Source organism: Sapajus apella, unplaced genomic scaffold (assembly GCF_009761245.1).
Source record: "Sapajus apella isolate SASKATOON/1434 unplaced genomic scaffold, GSC_monkey_1.0 scaffold7, whole genome shotgun sequence".
In the NCBI taxonomy this organism is placed as follows: Eukaryota; Metazoa; Chordata; class Mammalia; order Primates; family Cebidae; genus Sapajus; species Sapajus apella.
This window is the reverse complement of record NW_022436947.1, coordinates 9987712-9994942: the sequence shown is the minus strand read 5'-3', so window position 1 is coordinate 9994942 and position 7231 is coordinate 9987712. Positions and strand designations below refer to the sequence as shown.

Below are 7231 nucleotides of genomic sequence, written 5' to 3'. Positions count from 1 at the left end.
GGTCAGGCGTTTAAGACCAGCCTGGCCAACACAGTGAAACCCTGTCTCTACTAAAAATGCAAAAATTAGCCAGGCGTGGGGGGCACGTGCCAGTAATCCCAGCTACTTGGGAGGCTGAGGCATGAGACCCGCTTGAACCTGGGAGGTGGAGGTTGCAGTGAGCTGAGATTGGGCCACTGCACTCCAGCCTAAGTGACAGGGCAAGACTCTGTCTCAAAAAAAAAAAAAAAAGAATAGGTCCTTGTCCCCCTTGTCCCCCTCTCTTCCTGTCTGTCTTCTCAGCGTCTTGTCTCCACCTCCTTCTCTCACATCTGTACCAAGCGGGGCTGATTTCTTTCTAGGTTTCCCCAAATGTCTCAGTGTAGATAGAAGTGAAGGCTCCAAAGCTGCCTGCCTCCCAGGGTGCTCATGAGGATGACATGGATGAGGAGGGGGCTGTGACAGGATGTGGCAGCTTGCAGGCCCCTCATGCACAACAGGATAGGTACAGGACCAGCCTGCAACCCCCTCAGAATCAGGTGGCCGTGCTGGAGCAGTCCTGCTGGGATCCCAGCACAGGTTCCATCCCTGCCAGTTCATGGGAAAGGTGGCCAGGTGTCAGGGGTCAGGCATTTCCACTCCGTATAACACCCACCTGCTGTATATTTTCTATTACGGATTTTTAAAACAAACAAGGGAATTATTTGAGACTCATAAAGTTACATTGTGTGGATTTACTAAGCAATTAAAGCAAATGCTGTGAGTAATTGCCGATGTTCTGTCCAGGTGTGGTTTTTTTTAGATGTGGTGGTGCATTTGGGGACAGAGTCTTACTCTGTCGCCCAGGCTGGAGTGCAGTGGCATGATCTCGGCTCATTGCAAACTCCGCCTCCCGGGTTCAAGCCATTCTCCTGCTTCAGCCTCCCGAGTAGCTGGGATTACAGGCGTGCACCACCACATCTGGCTAATTTTTCTATTTTTAGTAGAGATGGGGTTTCACTGTGTTGGCCAGGCTGGTCTCAAACTCCTGACCTCAAGTGATCCACCTGCGTTGGCCACCCAAATTGCTGAGCCACTGTGCCCGGCTGTTATGGTTTTAACTACTGATCCTTTCTCCCTAAAGAGGGGGACCTGGTCCTTTAGACAGAGCTGCCTGGGCCGATATCTGTGTCCTGAGCGCATGGCGATTCCTTCATTCATTTGTACATTTGGTTAGTGACGAAGCAAGTATTCACTAAATGCGCAGCACATGCCTGGCCCTGTGCTAGATACTGGGGACAAAAATGATGAACAAAAGATCCTGCCCTCCAGGGTTCTGACCACAGCTAAGAAGCCACATCAAGATAAATGCTCCAGGCTGGGCACAGTGGTTCACACCTGTAATCCCAGCACTTTGAGAGGCTGAGGCAGTTGGATGATGAGGTCAGGAGTTCGAGACCAGCCTGGCCAACATGGTGAATCCCCATCTCTACTAAAAATACAAAAATTAGCCAGGCGTGGTGGCAGGTGTCTGTAATCTCAGCTACTCAGGAGGCTGAGGCAGGAGAATAGCTTGAACCTGGGAGGAGGAGGTTGCAGTGAACCGAGATTGTGCTATTCTACCAGCCTGGGTGATAGAGTAAGACTCTGTCTCAAAAAAAAAAAAAAAAAAAAAACCAACCAAACAAACAAAAATACAGCCTGCGTCAGGAGGCTTTGCCTGAGCCAAGACTGTGGTCCCTAAAGCATCTGACATGGGGGCCTTTAAGCGTTTGTGTTTCAGGAATATGCACACAGGCCTTTTCAGGCTCCTCTTTGTGAAACTCACATTCTAATGCTCTGAGATTCTGATGCAATCCATCTTGGCTGGGCCCAGGAATCCGATTTCTATGAAGCTCCTGGAAACCAGGTGTGTAGCCCCTTTTTTAGAACGTGATTGATATAGGAGAATGGAGACTGGGCAGAGGATTTCAAGGCGACAGGCTGGTTCTGCCTGGGGAGGGGCCCTCAGAGCAGCTGGATGCCTCCCTCCGTGCTCTCCTCAGGCAGCAGCGGCCCCCACACAGACAGCGGGGGCCTGCCAGTGGCAGCTTTGCTCTCTGGCATAAAGTAAGTGAGAGTTTAATGACCTTGCTATGACGTCTTTCTTTTCTTGGGCTCCTGCTGCCTGCACCTGGTTGAAATATAGCGAGGTGGGCTGAGGCTGCTGTGTTGTCTTGGTATTGACGGTCACAGCTCCTTGGTCTGGCTGGCCTGGCTGGACAGGATCACAGAAAAAGCTGCTTATTCACCTAAACAGGCCAATATCACTCCGGAGGCCAGGGCAGGAGAATCGCTTGAACCTGGGAGGAGGAGGTTGCAGTGAGCTGAGATTGTGCCATTGCACCCCAGCCTGGGTGACAGAGGAAGACTCCATCTCAAAAAAAAAACAAAGTCAGCAGTCTTCCCAGCAAGACTGACTTGGAAAACAAAGCAACTCTGTATCCGTGGCTGCGTTTCCAAAGGGATACTCTATAAACATTAACTCAAGATAATTTATAATATTAATAATATAATTAATATCAAAATATATATTATACTATATTATATGTAATTAATATAATCATAACACAATATTATAATTAATATTTATGATGTCTTACAACACAATATTTATGCTATACTATAATTAATTTTTATAATCATGAAAATTAATTTCAAATGCAGAGAAAGAGAAGACAAGAAAAAGAGGTTGATGTTCAACTTAAATTAGGATATATTTACCAATATATCCACCTTAATTTACCAACATATCTGAATTTAAGTTGTAAAGATAGATAAACAGTTTTTTTGAAGTAGCTACCCAGATGTTTTGATAAAACGACTTTTCAGGAGATGGGGGGTTGCGTTCAGCCTTTCACAGGTGCATGTGGTCATAGAGTCCTTCCTGGGAACCACCTCTCCATGCTAGAATTTGGGGATTGTCAGTTTGGGAAACACTTCTCTGTGGTTTTACCTTCTTCTCCACCAGCATTTGATGCAAAGGGAATAAATCAGTAAGAGTTTGAGCCCTGCTGGCATTCACCACAAGCGTGGAAACCACCTGAAGGGACTGAAATTGGTTCCTGAAGAGTAAAAAAATCTTTTTTTTTCATTAGAGAGAGTGTCTTGCTCTGTCGCCCAGTCTGGTGTGCGGTGGTCTCATGGCAACCTCAAATTCCTGGGCTCAAGTGATCCTCCCGCCTTAACCTCCCAAGTAGCTGAGACTATGGGTGCATGCCAACATGCCTAGCTAATTTTAAAAACATTTTGTAGAGATGGGGTCTTGCTATGTTGCCCAGGGTGGTTTCAACTCCTGGCTTCAAACAGTCCTCCTGCCTCAACCTCCCCAAGTGTTGGGATCACAGGTATGAGCCACTGTTCCTGGCCCAAATTCTTTTTTTTTTAAATGTCTAAAGCACAGATACACATTCAGTTCACAAACTGATATGTGGTATATCTGTAGTATTAACATTGCATAAAGGACGGAGCATTGGGGAAAAATTGCCTATAAAGGCTCCATAGGAGAGCAATTGCAAAAAGAAAAGAAAAGGCTGAGAAATGCTGATGTAGAGGCATTTCAGTTGGTGAAATGGAGTTGGGTGAGGCTCTGCCACTGTGCACCTTGGGGTAAGCTGTTTACCTCTCTGAGCTTCAGGTTCCTAACCTGGGAAATGGAGACTTTTGCCACCTCATAAGCCTGCAGTGAGCTTTTATTTATTTATTTATTTTGAGATGGAGTCTTGTTCTGCTGCCCAGGCTGGAATGCGGTGGCACGATCTCAGCTCACTCCAACCTCAGCCTCCTGGGTTGAAGTGATTCTCCTGCCTCAGCCTCCTGAGTAGCTGGGATTACAGGTGCTTGCCACTATGCCAAGATGATTTTTGTATTTTTAGTAGAGACAGGGTTTCACCATGTTGGCCAGTCTGGTCTTGAACTTCTGACCTCGTGATCTGCCTGCCTCAGCCTCCCAAAGTGCTGGGATTACAGGTGAGAGCCACCATGCCCGGCCTTGCGGTGAGCTTTAATGAGACAAGAACAGTGCCTGACAGGGGAGATGCTTGGAAAGTGGAGGCTGCAGATAGAACTTTAAGCCTGAAACTTTGCCGTCTGCTGGCAGTGAGTTGTAGCACAGTCAGCCAGTATGCCACCGTGTTGGGCTCGTCTGCCTTTAAGGCTGTAGACTGATGCACAGGGAGCTTGGCATAGCCAGGCTGAAGGAAAAGGAAATGAGAAACTACTATTTCATAGCTTACAAAGTAAACCAGGAAAGCAACTTTGCCTGGGGCGATCACCTGCTGGGCGCTAAGCTGCTCCTGGACGCCAGGGTCCCAGACCTGGAATCAGATACTTCATCCTTGAGGCCCACCCTGCACGCACCCTGACATCACAGGCTGGAGTAGACACCGAGGTGGGTGGGACAGGCTAAGGCAGGAAATGTCTGCTGGACCTAAAAATAGTGTGGGAGGGAATAGGAAACAGAAACTTTGTGCCAACATGGAAATGCTTTCTGAATTGTCAGGAAATCAGGACTGGAGCTGCAGGGCAGCCACCACCCTGCAGCAAAACTGCAACTCCCTGTGAGCCCTCTACAGGGAAGGAACTGCAGAAAGCCGGGGCTGGGTGGGCTGGGGAGGGGGTTCCAGCTGGGAGGCGTTAGGCTTGCGTTTGCGTTGTTCCTAACACAGCGCTCTTGTGCCTTTTTGATCTTTATTTATTTATTTATTTATTTGAGAAGGAGATTCGCTTTTGTTGTCCAGGCTGGAGTAGGGTGGTGCGATCTTGGCTCACTGCAATGTCCGCCTCCAGGGTTCAAGTGATTCTCCTGCCTCAGTCTCCTGGGTAGCTGGGATTTTGGCGTGTGCCACCATGCCCGGATATTTTTTGCATTTTTAGTAGAGATGGGGTTTTACCATGTTGGCCAGGCTGATCTCGAACTCCTGACCTCAAGTGATTCGCCCATCTTGGCCTCCCAAAGTGTTGGGATTACAGGCATGAGCCACCACACCTGGCCCCTGTTGATCTTTGATTGGATGGAGATGTCATTCCTTATTGGGGTGACCAACAGTCTTGACTTGTCTAGGACTGAGTAGGTTCCTGGGACGTGGAACTTTGAATTGTTTTTTTTTTTTTGAGACAGAGTTTTGCTCTTGTTACCCAGGCTGGAGTGCAATGGTGCGATCTCGGCTCACCGCAACCTCCGCCTCCTGGGTTCAGGCAATTCTCCTGCCTCAGCCTCCTGAGTAGCTGGATTACAGGCATGTACCACCATGTCCAGCTAATGTTTTGTATTTTTAGTAGAGACGGGGTTTCACCATGTTGACCAGGATGGTCTCGATCTCTTGACCTCGTGATCCACCCGCCTCGGCCTCCCAAAGTGTTGGGATTACAGGCTTGAGCCACCACGCCTGGCTGTTTTTTTTTTTTTCTTGAGACGGAGTCTCACTCTGTTGCCCAGGCTGAAGTGCAGTGGTTTAATCTTGGCTCAATGCAACCTCCACCTCTCAGGTTCAAGTGATTCTCCCACCTCAGCCTCCTGAGTAGCTGGGACTACAGGCATGCACCACCACGGCTAGTTTTGTATATTTAGTAGAGACAGGTTTTCACCATGTTGGCCAGGCTGGTCTTGAACTCCTGACCTCAGGTGATGCACCCGCGTAGGCCTCCCAAAGTGCTGGGATTACAGGCATAAGCCACCGTGCTTGGCAACTTTGAGTTTTAAAAGTTGGAGGAGTACTAGCAAACTGACAAGTTGTTTACTCCTTCTTTACACAGAATGCTCAAGTGTCTTTTTTTTTTTTTTTGAGATGGAGTCTGGCTCTGTCACCCAGGCCGGAGTGCAATGGCACAATCTCGGCTCACTGTAACCTCCACCACCTGGGTTCAAGCAATTCTCCTGCCTCAGCCTCCTGAGTAGCTAGGATTACAGGGGCCTGCCACCACGCCTGACTGATTTTTTGTATTTTCAGTAGAGACGGGGTTTTGCCATGTTTGCCAGGCTGGTCTTGAACTCCTGACCTCATGATCTGCTCACCTTGGCCTTCCAAAGTGCTGGGATTACAGGCGTGAGCTACCGTGCCCGGCCTCAGGTGTCTTAAGCGTTAGCGCAGCGGGTTCAATCTTGCCTTCCCAGAGAGTCACGTGGGGAGTTATGAAAAATCCTCCAGCCCTGGGCTGTACTCTAGACCAGTTAAAATAGTCTGGAGGGACTCAGGCATCTGTGTTTCTTAAAGCTCTCCAAGTGGGTGGTTCTTGTGTGCAGCCAAGGTTGAGAACAGCGGCTTCAGCGTGGATGAAAACATCACCTGGGCTTGTTTCCTGACCTCACAACCAAAGAGTCTCACTCAGTGGTCTGCAGTGGAGGCTGGGGACACCACTTACAAATAAGCTTTGCAAGGGTTCCCCTGGGCATACTTTGAGAAACATTGACCTAGAGTTTTATTTCCTTATGGATCTTCTAGCTTTGAACAGAAAGGGATGTTTTGATCAATCGAATTAAACATTTGTTTCTTAAATCCCATGTCATCGTCTGACTCTTCAGACTCCTCCTTCTTCTCATCTTTCTTCTCCTCTGCTGCAGTGGGGGCAGAACCAGCAGCAGGAGCTGCAGAGCCTGGGGCAGCAGAGAGGGCCACAGCTCCCCGGCAGGTACGCTGACAACCTTGCTGATACCCTGCGCAATCACATCCTCAATGTTTTTTCCATTCAGCTTGCTGATAACCTCGTTGAGCCGGCTGGTCGTCGTCTGCCTCCATGCTGATGCTATCCAGGATCTTCTTGATGTCCTTGGCGCTTGGGGAAGGGTTACCCACGAGGGCAGCCAGCAGGTAGGAGGTGACGTAGTGAATCATGGTGGCGTCTGCATAGTGGTGGAGAGGCCTCACGCGTGCAACCTCGGTGGCGTCAGGGAGGAAAAGCGAATTAAAACATTTGTTAGGCTAGGCATGGTAGCTCATGACGGTAATCCCAGAGTTTTGGAATGATGAGTGGGAGGATCGCTTGAGGGTAGGAGTTCGAGGCCAGCCCTAGCAACATAGCAAGACTTTGTTTCTATATATATATATGTTTTTTTTTTTTTTTTTTTTTTTTTTTTTTTTTTGATGAGACGAGTGTGGTGTTGTACACCTGTTGTCTCAACTACTCGGGAGGCTGAGGTGGGAGAATCACTTGAGCCTAGTAGTTTAAATGAAGCCAGCCTGGGCAACATAGCCAGACCCCATATCTAAAAAAAAAAAAACAAAAAAAACACCCACAC

At 48.4% G+C, this 7231-nt stretch overlaps 1 pseudogene; it reads right to left on the bottom strand.

Annotated features, from left to right (window-relative positions):
• Positions 1 to 6422: 6422 nt before the first annotated feature.
• LOC116550052 lies at positions 6423 to 6842 on the bottom strand (annotated as a pseudogene).
• Positions 6843 to 7231: the final 389 nt, after the last annotated feature.